We start from the raw sequence: 14,008 nt of genomic DNA, 5'->3' as shown, positions 1-14,008 counted from the left end.
TGAAGGGTAGGAGCTCCTTTTTTTCTGCAGCATCATAGGATTCCATTGTGTAAATGTACCATAGGTTTTTGATCCACTCATTTGCTGATGGGCACTTAGGTTGCTTCCAGCACTTAGCTATTGTGAATTGTGCTGCTATGAACATTGGGGTGCATAGGTTCTTTGAATTGGTGTTTCAGGACTCTTAGAATATAATTCCAGCAGTGGAATTGCCAGGTCAAAAAGCAATTCCATATTTAGTTTTCTGAGGAAATTCCATGCTGTTTTCCACAGTGGCTGTACCACTCTACAATCCCACCAACAGTGCACCAGGGTTCTCTTTCCTCCACATCCTCTCCAACACTTGTTTGCTGGTTCATTTATGATGGCCATTCTGACTGGTGTGAAGTGGTGTCTCATTGTGGCTTTAGTTTGCATCTCTCTGATGGCTCGTGATGCTAAGCATCTTTTCATACGTCTCTGGGCCCTCACTATAACCTCCTTGGAGAAGTGTATGTTCAGGTCCTCTGCCCATTTTTAAATTGGATTTTTTGTCTACCTGGAGTGGAGTTGTGTGAGTTCTTTATATATTTTGGAGATCAAACCCTTGTCTGAGGTATCATTGGCAAATATGTTTTCCCATAGACTTGGTTCTCTTTTCATTTTAATGCTGTTTTCTTTAGCCATACAGAAGCTTTTATTTTGATGAGATCCCATTGGTTTATTAAGTATTTTTATTGAGTATGCTATTGATTTTCCCAATTTTTCTTCCTTTATTCCAACTCCACCCTGTCCCCCCTAACCCTCCAGCATCCCCCCCGCCCCGCTTAGTTCATGTCCATGGGTTGTATATACAAACTCTTTGAGTCCTCTGTTTCCTATGCCATTTTTTTCTTGCCCCATTTATTTTATGCCTACTAATTATGCTCCTTCTTCCATGTACCTTTTCCCCCCATTCCTCCCTTCCCACACAGCCCCCACACTGAACTCCTTCAATGTGGTGTCCACTTCTCTGATTCTGTTCCTGTTCTGGTTGTTTGCTTAGTTTTTGTTTTCCTTCTTTTCTTTTCTTTTGGTCCATTTGTTGATAGTTGTGAGTTTGTTGTCATTTTATTGTTCATATGTTTTATCTTCTTTTTCTCAGAGAAGTCCCTTTAACATTTCATATAAGGGCTTGGTGATGATGAGCTCCTTTAACTTGACCTTTTCTGGGATTCACTTTATCTGCCCTTCCATTCTAAGTGAAAGTTTTGCTGGATAGAGTAATCTTGGATGTAGGTCCTTGCCTTTCATGAGTTCAAATACTTCTTTCCAGCCCCTTCTTCTTGCCTGTAAGGTTTCTTTTGAGAAGTCAGCTGATAGCCTTATGGGAACTCCTTTGTAGGTAACTGTCTCCTTTTCTCTTGCTGTTTTTAGGATTTTCTCTTTGTCTTTAATCTTGGGTAACTTATTGATGATGTGCCTTGGTGTGTTCCTTTTTTGCTCCAACTTCTTTGGGACTCTCTGGACTTCCTGGATTTCCTAGGAGTCTATTTTCTTCACCAGATTGAGGAAGTTTTCCTTCATTATTTGTTCAAATAAGTTTTCAATTTCTTGCTGCTGTTCTTCTCCTTCTGGTACCCCTATAATTCAGATATTGGAATGTTTCAGATTGTCCCAAAGAATATTCAGCCTCTCTTCATTTTTGGGGATTCTTATTTCTTTGTTCTGATCCAGTTGGATGTTTATTTCTTCCTTTTGTTACAAATTGTTGCTTTAAATCCTGGTTTCCTTCTTGTCACTGTTGGTTCCCTGAATATTATGCTTTATTTTATTTTGAGTATCTTTAATTTGTTCTTTCATTTTTCAACCAAGTTCAATCATTTCTGTGAGCATTTTGATTACCAGGGCTTTAAATTCTCCATCAGAATCGTTGGCAATCTCCTCATTGCTTAGTTCTGAGGTTTTGCTGTGTTCTTTCATTTGGGCCATATTTCTTTTCCTTGGGGCATCTGATAAGTTGTAATGGGAAGGGCCTGAGGTATTCACCCAGGCAGGGCAACCTTTTTTGCTGTGCTGCCTGTGGGCAAGGGGCAAGAGAAGGAACAATGTAGCTTGCCTGCTCATCTCTAGTGCACTTTCTTATAGACTCTCGTGTCAGACTGGAAGTATCTCCCACCATGGCAACCCCAGCCTTAGCCCACAGTCAGCTCTGAGTCTCAGTTTTCCCCTTAAGTCAGTCCCTCCTGCACAGCTCTACAGAGCTCAGCAGTCAACCCCACCCCTCAGCCCCTTGCCAACATTTTTCTGAGTTGGCCCACGAGGTCTGTCTTACCAGTCTGGTTGTTCTGGTTGTTTTTTTTTTTCTTTAATTCCTTGGTTGTTGGAGTTCCATGCAGTTTGATTTTCTGGTGATTTTGGTTGTTTATTGATTTTAGATTGGTTGTTATCCTCTTTTGGTTGTGTAAGAAAGCTAAGGGTTTCTATCTACGCCTCCATCTTGGCAGGAACTCAAGATCCCATTTGTTTATTCTTTCCTTCATGTCCCTTGCTCTAGGGGACATATTGGTGAAAATATTTCCACATGGAATATCTCAGATTTTCCTGCCTATGTTTTCCTCTAGGATTTTTACAGTACCGCGCCTTATATTTAAGTCTTTTATCCACCTTGAATTTATTCTAATGTATGATGTAAGTTAGTGATCAAGTTTCATTTTTTTGCATGTAGCTGTCCAGGTCTCCCAACACCATTTGTTGAAGAGGCAATTTTTACACCATTTTATGCTTCTGCTTGTAAGGGGTTCTTTTTTAAAGTGATCTAACTACTTAAAACTTTCTTAGGGGTCATTTATAACAAGGCTCTGAAAGGGCAAAGGTTTTAGATGTCATCATAGCTCATTATAGCTAGAACAACTATGAAAACATAAATCATACATTTTGAATTTTACTTAATTTTTTTATTCCAAGTACTTTACAATTAGTACCAAAATCCCTGTTCTACCTATTCCATTTATGTGAATTTAAGACAAACACCATGAGGAAATAAAATGCTTCATAGCCAGGACTCTAAAGCTATGGATTTAAGGATCCAACTGGAAAGCAGAGCAAATCAATCTTCCGCAATGGAGCTGAAAAAATAAGAAGAACAGGATGCAGTAGGGAATGGGTGGTTAAACTACAAATGCAGCATTTGCTTTGACCATGATGAGATTTGGAATGGTTGTACAGTTACAATTGAGTTCTCAAACACAGAGAAGATTGAGTTGAAAATCATGCCAAGAAAAAATTATTGTCTGTATTCTGTTGGCAGAAGAAACTCTGGGAGGGAATGAATTTCCTACAAAGCATATCTTGAACCAAACCATCAGTTAAGGTAAATACAGAGGAAAATCTCAACTCAATAGCTCCACTGAAGCAGACTGATTCTGCTGCCCTGTTTGGCTATGAGATACAGCTCCAAGAATTAGGGAAACATTTCATGTCAGATGGAGAGCAGATTAACAGACCACTCCTCCATAGGGGAGCTTAACCCTCACACTTTTATAATGCCATTGCCACGACAGTTATTCATTCAGTAATTCTATAAGGTTTTAATCAGGATCTACCCTGTGCCAAGTCCTGTTCTGGGAGCTAGAGATACAGCAGGAAACAAAACAGATGATCATGGTTCTCATGAAGTTTACATTGTTGGGGGAGGGAGAGACAAATAATAAACAAACAAAGAGTGTGTCATATACCAGTAAATATTCTAAAAAGAATTAAGCAAAGAAGAAAATATTGAAAGAGCAGGTGCAGTTTCATGTAAATGATCAGAGAAGGTCTCTCCCAAAGATGATATTGAGGCAATAACTATATGAAGATATTTGGAGTAACAATGCATTGGGAAAAGACATAGTTCCAAGACCCTAAACCTGTAGCATGCTCAGTGTGTTCAAGGGACAGCAAGATGTCCAGAGCTCCTGGACCTGAGTGAAGAAGGTAGATAAGGAGAAGAGGTGAGTGTGAAGCCAGGTAATGAAAAACACTGAAGGCTCAAGGTAAAGAGTTGGATTCCACTTTGATGGGAAGAAATTGGGGGGCTTTGAACAAAAATAAAAATGACCCCTTACATTCTACTAAGGATCACTCTAGCAATTGAATGGAGAAAAAATTAAGTGGACAAGGTTGGAAACAGGAAGGCCAGTTAGAGGCTATCAAAATCCAGCTGGGAGGTAACAACAAATGAAACAGTGGAAATGGGAGTTGCAGGTGTGAGCACTGGGGGGATTCCGAATGTAATTCCTAAATGAAGCTAACTCTAAATTCCAGGTATGAGAGAAAGAAAACAAGATTCTTATCCTGAAGACCTGACACATATGGAGTTGTAATTTATTGAGATGGGAAAATTGGTGAGGGGAAGCAGTTTAAAGGTGAAAATCGCATGTTCAATTTTAGATGTGTTACATTTGAGATAGTTATTAGACATCTAGGTGGAGACATAAAGCAAATAACCAAATACTCAGTTTTGAAGTTCAGAGGAAAGATGAAAACTGAAGAGGTAATTTGAGGAGTCAGAATGTATACCTAGTGGATGAAAACACCTAGAGACACCTAGTATGGTCAGAGAAAAGAAGCAGTTTGAAGACTGAGTTTTAGAGTTCATAACAATGATGAATATAGCAGAGACTTCAGGTTGCCTTCCCAGTACCACTTTACCCCTTTTCCTAATAAAAAGAACCTTAATATTATGGGAAAGCCGTAGTGTTCCAATGTTAAGGAAAAAAACTACATTTCCCAAATTTCCTTATAGTAAAGTAGAGTGTATGATTAGTGAATGATAGTCATTCAGTGGAGTTTTTAGGTCACCTTGCAAAAGGCATCCTTTTGTACTTCCTCTTTCCTTTCTGCTTAAAAGTGGTTATGATGAGTAGAGCTTCAATAACCATTTTAATTCCACTAGACAACATGGAGAACAGAAGCACATACCGTGGAAGGTGGAGCAAATAGAAGGCAGCTGGGCCACTGATAACTCATGAAGCCACTTTACTAGTCCTGGACTCTCAGCCTATGAAACTCGTATTTCATGAGACAGAAAAACACATACCTTGTTTAAGCCACTGTATTGATGAACTTTCTCATTAGCCATCAAATATAACCCCTGATACAAGGATGAACCAGCAAAGGAAGCTGAGGACTAGCCAGCGGTAGCAGGGTAGAGAAACTATGGAGTCCTAAAGGCTCAGTGTAGAAGAACAGGTGTTTTAAAGGGAGAAAATAGATCAAATTGTGCTAATAAGCCAGGTGGGAAAAGGACTGAGAAAAGACCATTAGTGAACTTGACAAAGCTGATTTTATTGAGAGGTGGTACTGAAAGTATAATTAGAGTAGATTTGAGAAATAATAAAAGTAGAAGTAGGCATAGATAACTCTTGGATTTGGCCATTCAGAAAGCAAAGAAATGGGATGTTTGCTAAAGGAGGGATGTGGGGATCAGAGAAAGTTGATTTTAAGATTACAGTGTTTTGAAATATGCCAATGATTACACCCTAAATCCACATAGCTTAGCATACAAATGATACAGAGAAAAGAATTTAGAGTCTGAAGTCAGACAGGTCTGGGTTTAAAGCCCTACCCTACAACTGGCTGTGTCTTTAGGTGAGTCCTTAACTTCCCCAAATCTTCTCAGCTATATAACTCTACCTCCTTTAGGTTGCTGAGACAAAGAAATGATATGTGTGCAAAAGTACATGATAAGTTGCCCTGCAAGGCTAGCTACTGCAATTATTAATTCCTCCTCTTCATATGCTTTTTTAACAAGGTGGCTTCTAGGTGCAGTGGACAATGAAACAGAAGCAAAGTGAGAAAGAGTATTACTGTCTGGGAACACAGAAAATTTCCATGAACCAAAAAGATTTTTTTATGGCTTCATGACTTTTTATAAGTGATCTGGTCAGATAAAGATAACTCTGGTTTCTTCCCCATTTGATTTTAGAGGAAACTGGAGCAGGGACTTTGCCCTTTTAGAGCTTTCAATAAGCAAAAAGTGTGCCTGCCCTACAACCTCTGTAACAGCAGTTGTGGCTCTTGGGATGGGAAGATTTCACCCCACTTGAGCACACTTGAATCTATGCCCTCTCCCAGGGTAAAGACCTGCCTGATACATTCATCACCCAAACCTGTTGCAAGTGATTTTTAGCTGCCTTTATGATGTCACCTCCTAGCCCTGCATCAGTATACTGTATGCTCTATTATGTGCAAATCATTCAGGAGGTTTTCTGCCATGAGTAATTTTACCCCAGAAGGGTGAGCCTAGAATTCTAAGTGACTCAGAAGAACAGATAGAAGAAAAAGTCAATATGCTGATGGATCCATAAACTGAGGTCTCTATTGGCATAAAGAAAAATATATACAGTGTGCTATTTCTCCTGAACAAAACCAAGGTCAAAGGACTGTATTTGGAAATAACCTTATACATCAAAGGCTTTATACATGTTGTCCCTGGGGTGCCCTCTCTTACCTGTTTATGTAAGTATCTTCAACTCTTGTTGCAATACCCTGTTTATATGTCACCTGTTCCAGGTAATGAAAACATTACCTGCACACTCTCCCTTGGTCACATGAATTCTGTCTCCTATGATTTCCAAGGTTCCCAGAACTTATCACTATCAAAACATTAATCACACTGCATTATAATTTTGCATTTACATATCTGTTTAACATACTTACACACTTTGTGTGTTTCCTGAGGGATATTTTTATTTCTGAAACTTCAGTGTCTAGCACACATTAAATATTGAATAAACAGTTGGTCAACTAATATCCAGCTCACTGAAGTTTGTTTTTTTTAAAAGACTTTATTTATTTTTACAGAGAGGGAAAGGGAGAGAAGAAGAGAGGGGGAGAAACATCAATGTGTGGTTGCCTCTCACACTCCCAAATGGGAACCTTGTCCACAGCCCGGGCATGTGACCTGACAGGGAATCAAACCGGCAACCCTTTGGTTTGCAGGCTGGCACTCAAGACACTGAGCCACACCAGCAGAGCTGAAATTTCTCTTTAAGAAACTTAATATGACACTGCTAACACTAAATGTGTTAAATACATTTGAAACAAGTATACATTATATATTTTACACACACATTATAATACAAACTGGTACAGAAAATGCACAGAAATGAAACAGTATTTCTGGGAGGTAGAATTATTTTTTTTCTTAGATTTTGTTGAATATACTAAAAGTTCAACATGAACATAGTACTTTCAAAATGTGTAAATAGAAATACGTTTAATTGTTCTATTTAATAATGATGACAAGTTACTAACTTACTGACCACTAGTAATTAGGATCTGCTTGGCAACATATTTCCTAGTGATTGTATGGCTTTTTGCAATTTTCTAAATCTCACCCAGCAGGAGCAATCACATTTCCTCATGGTCTGCTCTCTACAGACATATCTAGCACCTTTCACAACTGTAGAAACTATGGGACAGCATAGTCACTGTGGATCCCCTGCAGACTTCACTGGCTTTATTCCACAAGTATTTGTGATTGCTAATGTCTGTTACCCAAATCTCTCTCCATTCTCCTCTTCATGCATCCTAGCCAGATCCTGGGCACTGTATAAGCAACCACTACAAGACTCTGCAGGTGGGTTAGTGCAAGATGCCAGCCAAACCCCTGCAACTGACACACACTGCTATGAGCATGGTCAGCACTAACCATTCTAGCTGTGCACTTGCATGTTGCTGGCCTGACGCCCTGCATCATTCTCCACTGCCCTGTGCACATGGCAAGACCCACCAGACAAAGTGGTAAATGGTGACAGCCAGGACCAAAAGAACTGCTAGTGCTCCTGCTGTTGGTCCCAGCCCTCACTGCCTGCCTTGGATCCCAACAGCATGTGTATATTTGCAAGCAATCCCTGGAACTGCACAGGTACCTACAGTTAATTCCTATGACCACGTGTATGTGTGCCACTGGCTCTCACCACGACTGTTGCTTTTCTTGGTACTAAGAGGATGGACTTGAAAGTGTTGACGAGGAACCAAACAGCCTTTCCAGCCTCTGAGGGTCCCACAGCACTTGCCAAAGATCATGCAGTCATTGGTGATGAATCAATGAGCCACCAGCCCCACCCACCCCCATGACCCAGTGATGCCACATACACCTACATTTTGTACCCTAGACCACTAGACTTGAAGTCACACAGTGCTCCAGCATCTTCCCACCTACAGATGAAAGTCATCCCTTACTGAAGTCAGTCCATAAAGTCTAAAAAAGGTGAAATCTTTTTCAAATATGCAGACACCTATACAAGGCTACAGGAATTCCAAAATCAGGGGAACATAACTCCAGTAAGAAATACAGTAAACCTCTAGTAACTGGCATAGGATTTATAGTCATGATTAAAAGAAACAACAGAAAGGTCATTGGATTCCCAGAGCAGGGAGAGAGAGGAAAAAAGTGATAGAAAGCTCACTTAAAGAAATAATGTCTGAAAATTTTCCAAACCTGGGAAAAATTTAGACATCTAAATTGATAAAGCTAATAAATTACCCCAGCATCTCAATCTGAAACCATCTTCTCCAAGTCACATTATAGTATAATTGTTTAAAATAAAACAGGGAATTTTTAAAATAGCCTAAGAAAAAAATTTTCCCTCTTATACAAGGGAACCTCCATGAGGATATCATCAAATTTCTCACTACAGACCTTGCAGGTCAAGAGAGGATGGGACGACATATTCAAAGTGTTGAAAAAAAGAAACTGCCAACTAATAATACTTTATCCATCAAAGCTGTTCTTCAAATCAGGTGAAATACTTTCCCCACAAAAGCCAAAGAGTTCCAAAAGAAGCCAGAGGTGACCTCTGAAAATGGTTCAGTATTCACTTGACCCAGAAAACACCACAAAGTCATGCAAATTAAGAGACTCAAATCTTCATGTTCAGTTTAACGATGTGCATGAAACTGCACAGACCATAAGGGTATGCTTATATCCAAAAGCCACTGAGTATCTGAAGGATGACACTTTACAGCAGCAATATGAGCCATTCCATTATTACAGTGGTAGAGTAGGTGGCTGTGCCCAGGCCAAAAGTTAGGGCTTGACACAGGGTTAGTAGCCCAAAAAGAGTGCTGAATATTTGTTACACACGCTTAAAAATGCAGAGAGTAATGCTGAATTTAAGGATCTAGATGTACATTTTCTGGTCATAGAGAATATCCAGGTGAACAAACCTTCCTAGATGCAGCACAGAACCTACAGGGTTCATGGGCAGATTAACCCATACATGGGTTCTCCCTGACACATCGAGATGGTCCTCACTGAAAAAGAGCAGATTGTTCCTAATCCAGGAGAGGTGGTTGCACAAAGGAAAAAGATATCCCAGAAGAAACTGAAGAAACAACAACTTACAGCTGAGGGGTAAATTCAGCATCTAATACATGCTAATAAAAATATCTATTTTCAGAAACCAAAGTCAAAGTAGCTCATCACCAGTAGATTTGCATTTAAAAAATGCTGAAAGAGGTTCTTCAGTTTGAAATGAAACTACACCAACTGATAACATGAAAACATATAAATAAACAATACACTGATAAAGGCAAGTATTTAGTCAGATTTAGAATACTTTAAAAGTGTAATAAATATGTGTTAATCATCTAACTCTAGTATAATGGTAAAAAGACAAAAATATTAAATATAGCTATAACTACACCATTTTTTTAGTCCTCCTCTGAGGATATGTTTACTGATTTGAGAAAGAGAGAGAGAGAAAAGAAGAGAGAAAGAAAAAGAACATCCATGTGAAAGAGAAACACCACCTAGCTGCCTCCCATACATGCCCCAACCAGGGATCAAAGCCAAAATCTAGGGATGTGCCCTGACTGGGGATCAAACCCACATCTCTTTGGTGTATAGGATGATGCTCAAACCAACTGAGCTACCTGGCCAGGACTGCTACACAATCTTTTAATGAATATACAACATAAAAAGATATAGAGTGTGACTACAAAGATATAAAATGTGGGTGAAGGGGAATAAAAGAGTAAAGTGCTAGAATGTGACTGAAACAATTAGCCTAAAAGAGACTGTTATATGTATAAATGTGTTGTTATTTTTCTTTTTAAAATATATTTTATTGATTATGCTATTACAGTTGTCCCATTTTCCCCCTTCACTCCCCTCCACCCTGCCCCCATCCCACCCACATTCCCCCACTTTAGTTCATGGCCATGTGTCATAAGTTCTTTAGCTTCTACATTTCCCATACTATTTTTGCCCTCCCCCTGTCTATTTTCTACCTACCATCTATGCTACTTATTCTGTATATCTTTTCTCCCTCTCTCCTCCTCCCACTTCCCTGTTGCTAACCCTCCATGTGATCTCCATTTCTGTGGTTCTGTTCCTGTTCTATTTGTTTGCTTACTTTGCTTTTGTTTTAGGTATGGTTGTTATTAACTGTGAGTTTGATGTCTTTTTTTACTGTTCATATTTTTTATCTTCTTTTTCTTAGATAAATCCCTTTAACATTTCATATAATAAGGGCTTGGTGATGATGAACTCCTTTAACTTGACCTTATCTGAGAAGCACTTTATCTGCCCTGCTATTCTAAATGAAAACTTTGCTGGATAGAACATTCTTGGATGTAGGTCCTTGCCTTTCATGATTTGGAATTCTTCTTGCCAGCCCCTTCTTGCCTGCAAGGTCTCTTTTGAGAAATCAGCTGACATTCTGATGGGAACTCCTTTGTACGTAACTATCCCCTTATTTCTTGCTGCTTCTAGAATTCTCTCCATTTTTACCTTGGGTAATGTAATTATGATGTGCCTTGGTGTGTTCCTCCTTGGATCCAACTTCTTTGGGACTCTCTGAGCTTCCTGAACTTCCTGGAAGTGTATTTCCTTTGCCAGATTGGGGAAGTTCTCCTTTATTATTTGTTCAAATAACTTTTCCACTTGTTCTTTTTCCTCTTCTCTTTCTGGTACCCCGATAATTCAGATGTTGGAACATTTAAAGATGTCCTGGAGGTTCCTAAGCCTCTCCTCATTTTTTTGAATTCTTGTTTCTTCATTCTTTTCCATTTGGTTGTTTCTTTCTTCCTTCTGGTCCCTTCCATTGATTTGAAACCCAGTTTTCTTTCCATCACTATTGGTTCCCTGTGCGTTTTCCTTCATTTCTCTTATCATATCCTGCATTTGTTTATCTAATTTATAACCAAAGTCAACCAATTCTGTGAGCATCCTGATCACCAGTGCTTTGAACTTTGCATCTGATAGGTTGGCTATCTCTCAGTTGCTTAAAAAACTAGCTCTGGAGCTTTCAGTTCTGTTTGAGCCATCTTTTTTATTTTTATTTTTTTTCTTTGGTCTGGTCACTCCCGTTATGTGTGACGGGTGGAATCTTAGGCATTCACCAGTGTGGGGCACCACAGTCACTGGGTTGTGACATTGTATGTGGGGGCGGGGTCTGAGAGGGAACAATGGTGCCTGCTCCGCTCTCTCTAGGATTTCAGTCACCTCTGCCACTTCCCACAAGCAAATTGGGCCCTGCTGGTGCTGGCTCCCAGGCGGGTGGGCTTGTGTAGTTTCTTGGACTCTGTGGGTTTCCCCAAGGAGCCCTCCTGTGAGGCTGAGAGAATCTCCGAGCCTCAACTTCCACAAGTGTTATCAATTGGTGCCTTCAGGCTTTGTTTTGCGGCGCTGGGTCCCTGGATTGCATGGTCTGTGTCGCTGCCCTTTTTCGCTTATTTTGCACGTGAATGTGTGGCTGCGGACAGCCAGCTGCCTTGTGTGTCTCACTGGGTCTCCTCGTTGCCTCCCACGCCTAGGGTCTGCCACCTCCGTCAGCTGCCCCCGCACTTCTGGGGTCCACCAACTGCTGTCTGCACCCTGCAGGCGTCTGCCAGCCACCGATTTCTCCTGCCGGGACCCCTCGACCCCTCTCCGTAGGTCTCCGACTCCGCCCCTTCTTACCGGTCTGGATAAATGGTAGTCAGACTTCCGTTCGGTTCCTTTCTCTCAGTTCTGGTTGTTTTTTTGTTTCTAAATTCTTGTTGTCCTTAGTTTTGGTTATGCAAGGAGGCACAGTGCTACTACCTATGCCTCCATCTTGGCCAGAAGTCATATGTATAAATGTGTTTTAACTAAGGCTCAGGATAACCCAAAACAAACCTTGTAGTATATACACAAAGGATAAAGAGAAGAAAATCAAAATATACCACTAAGGAATAGTATCAATTCACAAAGAAAGACAGTAAGAAAAGATGAAAGGAACAAAGTAACTATAAAACACCCAGAAAACAATTAACAAGATGCCAAGTCCTTATTTATAAATAATTATTTTAAATGGAGATAGATTAAATGCTCTTTTCAAAAGGCATAGAGTAGCTGTATGAATAAAAAAAGAACAAGAAAATATTCTCTGCCTACAAAACTCACTTCAGCTTCAAAAACATATACTCTCAAACAGAAGGGATGGTAAAGATATATACCACATAGTTAGAAACCAAAAAGATCAGGGGTAGCCATACATCTATCAGACAAAAAATAATTAAGTCAAAAACTGTAACAAGAGACAAAAAAGGTCCTTATATAATGATAAACGGGTCAATTCATCAAAATAATATAACAAGGGTAAATATATATGACCTCAACATCAGAGCAACTAAATATAAAAAGCAAATAAAAAACAAATTTGAAGGGAGAAGTATACAACACAATAACAGTAGTAGAATTCAATACCTCATTTTCAACAATGGGCACAGCAACCAGATAAAAATCAATAAGGAAATATTGTATTTTAAGTATACTTTACACCAAATAGACCTAACTAATATATATCAAATATTTCATCAACATCAACAGAATATACATTCTTATCAGGCACACATGGAGCCGTTTTCCAGAATAGACCACATGTGAGGCAACAAAACGAGTCTCAGCAAAATTTTAAATATTAAAATTATACCAGGTTTCTTTTCCAACCAAATGGTATGAAACTAGAAATCAACAACAGGAGGAAAACTGGAAAACTCACAAATATGTAAAATAAAACAACACACTTCTGAAAAACCAATAGGTCAAAAGGAGAGAGAAATAAAAAAAATATATTGAAACAAACATAAGTTCAAGCACTACATACCCAAACTTATGGGATACAGTAAGAGTAATGCTATGAGGGAAGTTTTTAGGGATAGCTAACTGCATTAAGTAGAAAGAAATATCTGCAGACTGGAAGATAGTGGTGAGTTAGGTGGAAGCTGAACCCATTTACTCATGCACCCAACTGGGACACCTAGCCAATCTTCTGAAGAACAGAGTGAACTAACAGAACCCCAGCTTATATGAAGTTTGGAAGCCAAAGATTACAGGGGACATTGAAAAATAGATGGTAAGGAGATTGCGTAGGGATGGTAAGTTCCCTGGGACCTGAGTGGGACCACAGCTGCTACAGTTCCCAGCCTCGCACTTGGTACCCAGGCTGTGGCTGCCACAGGAGCTTTGGAGAAGATCCAGATCAGTGATTGTAACTTTGCAGCTACCTCTGCTCCAGAACAGGGACGCCAGTCCTGCACCAGGAGAGAACTGGGTGCTTGAAGTTACTGGGGGAATAAGGACAGCGTGAAATGCATAGAGGCAGAGTTCTCCTGCTGGGACTGTGGTTGCCCGCTAGGATAGTACTAGAGAAACTGGGGATCTGGGTGACACCTGGAGATGGGAGAGGAGTTGGGCTGTGACAGATCCTGACTCAGTCTCCGGACTGGTCAGAGAGTTGAACTGTGTGAAAAGCCAGGCGCTTGTAAAAAATGGCCCGCACAAACAAGGGGAATTTGCTAAAAAAAAAAAAAAAAAACCTTTCAGCCACTGTTTCAGGAATTCTCATGTGCTGCAGCTGGGGACAGCAAAGACGGAGGAGGGGCGCAATTTACTCCAAATCGGGGCACCTCATGGAATTATCAAAGTGGGGAAGCAGAGGTTCAAAGGGGTAGCAGTCCCCAAAGAGACTTAATTTAATAGGGAAACTCAACTTCCCTGAAGAGATTTTGCATGTGCAGCACCCAGACCAGC

At 40.0% G+C, this 14,008-nt stretch overlaps 1 pseudogene; it reads left to right on the top strand.

Moving 5' to 3' along the window:
* Positions 1-8,813: 8,813 nt before the first annotated feature.
* LOC118499885 lies at positions 8,814-9,396 on the top strand (annotated as a pseudogene).
* Positions 9,397-14,008: the final 4,612 nt, after the last annotated feature.

The sequence above is a fragment of the Phyllostomus discolor genome, chromosome 4 (assembly GCF_004126475.2).
Source record: "Phyllostomus discolor isolate MPI-MPIP mPhyDis1 chromosome 4, mPhyDis1.pri.v3, whole genome shotgun sequence".
Taxonomy (NCBI): Eukaryota; Metazoa; Chordata; class Mammalia; order Chiroptera; family Phyllostomidae; genus Phyllostomus; species Phyllostomus discolor.
This window is presented reverse-complemented; position numbering and strand designations above follow the sequence as displayed.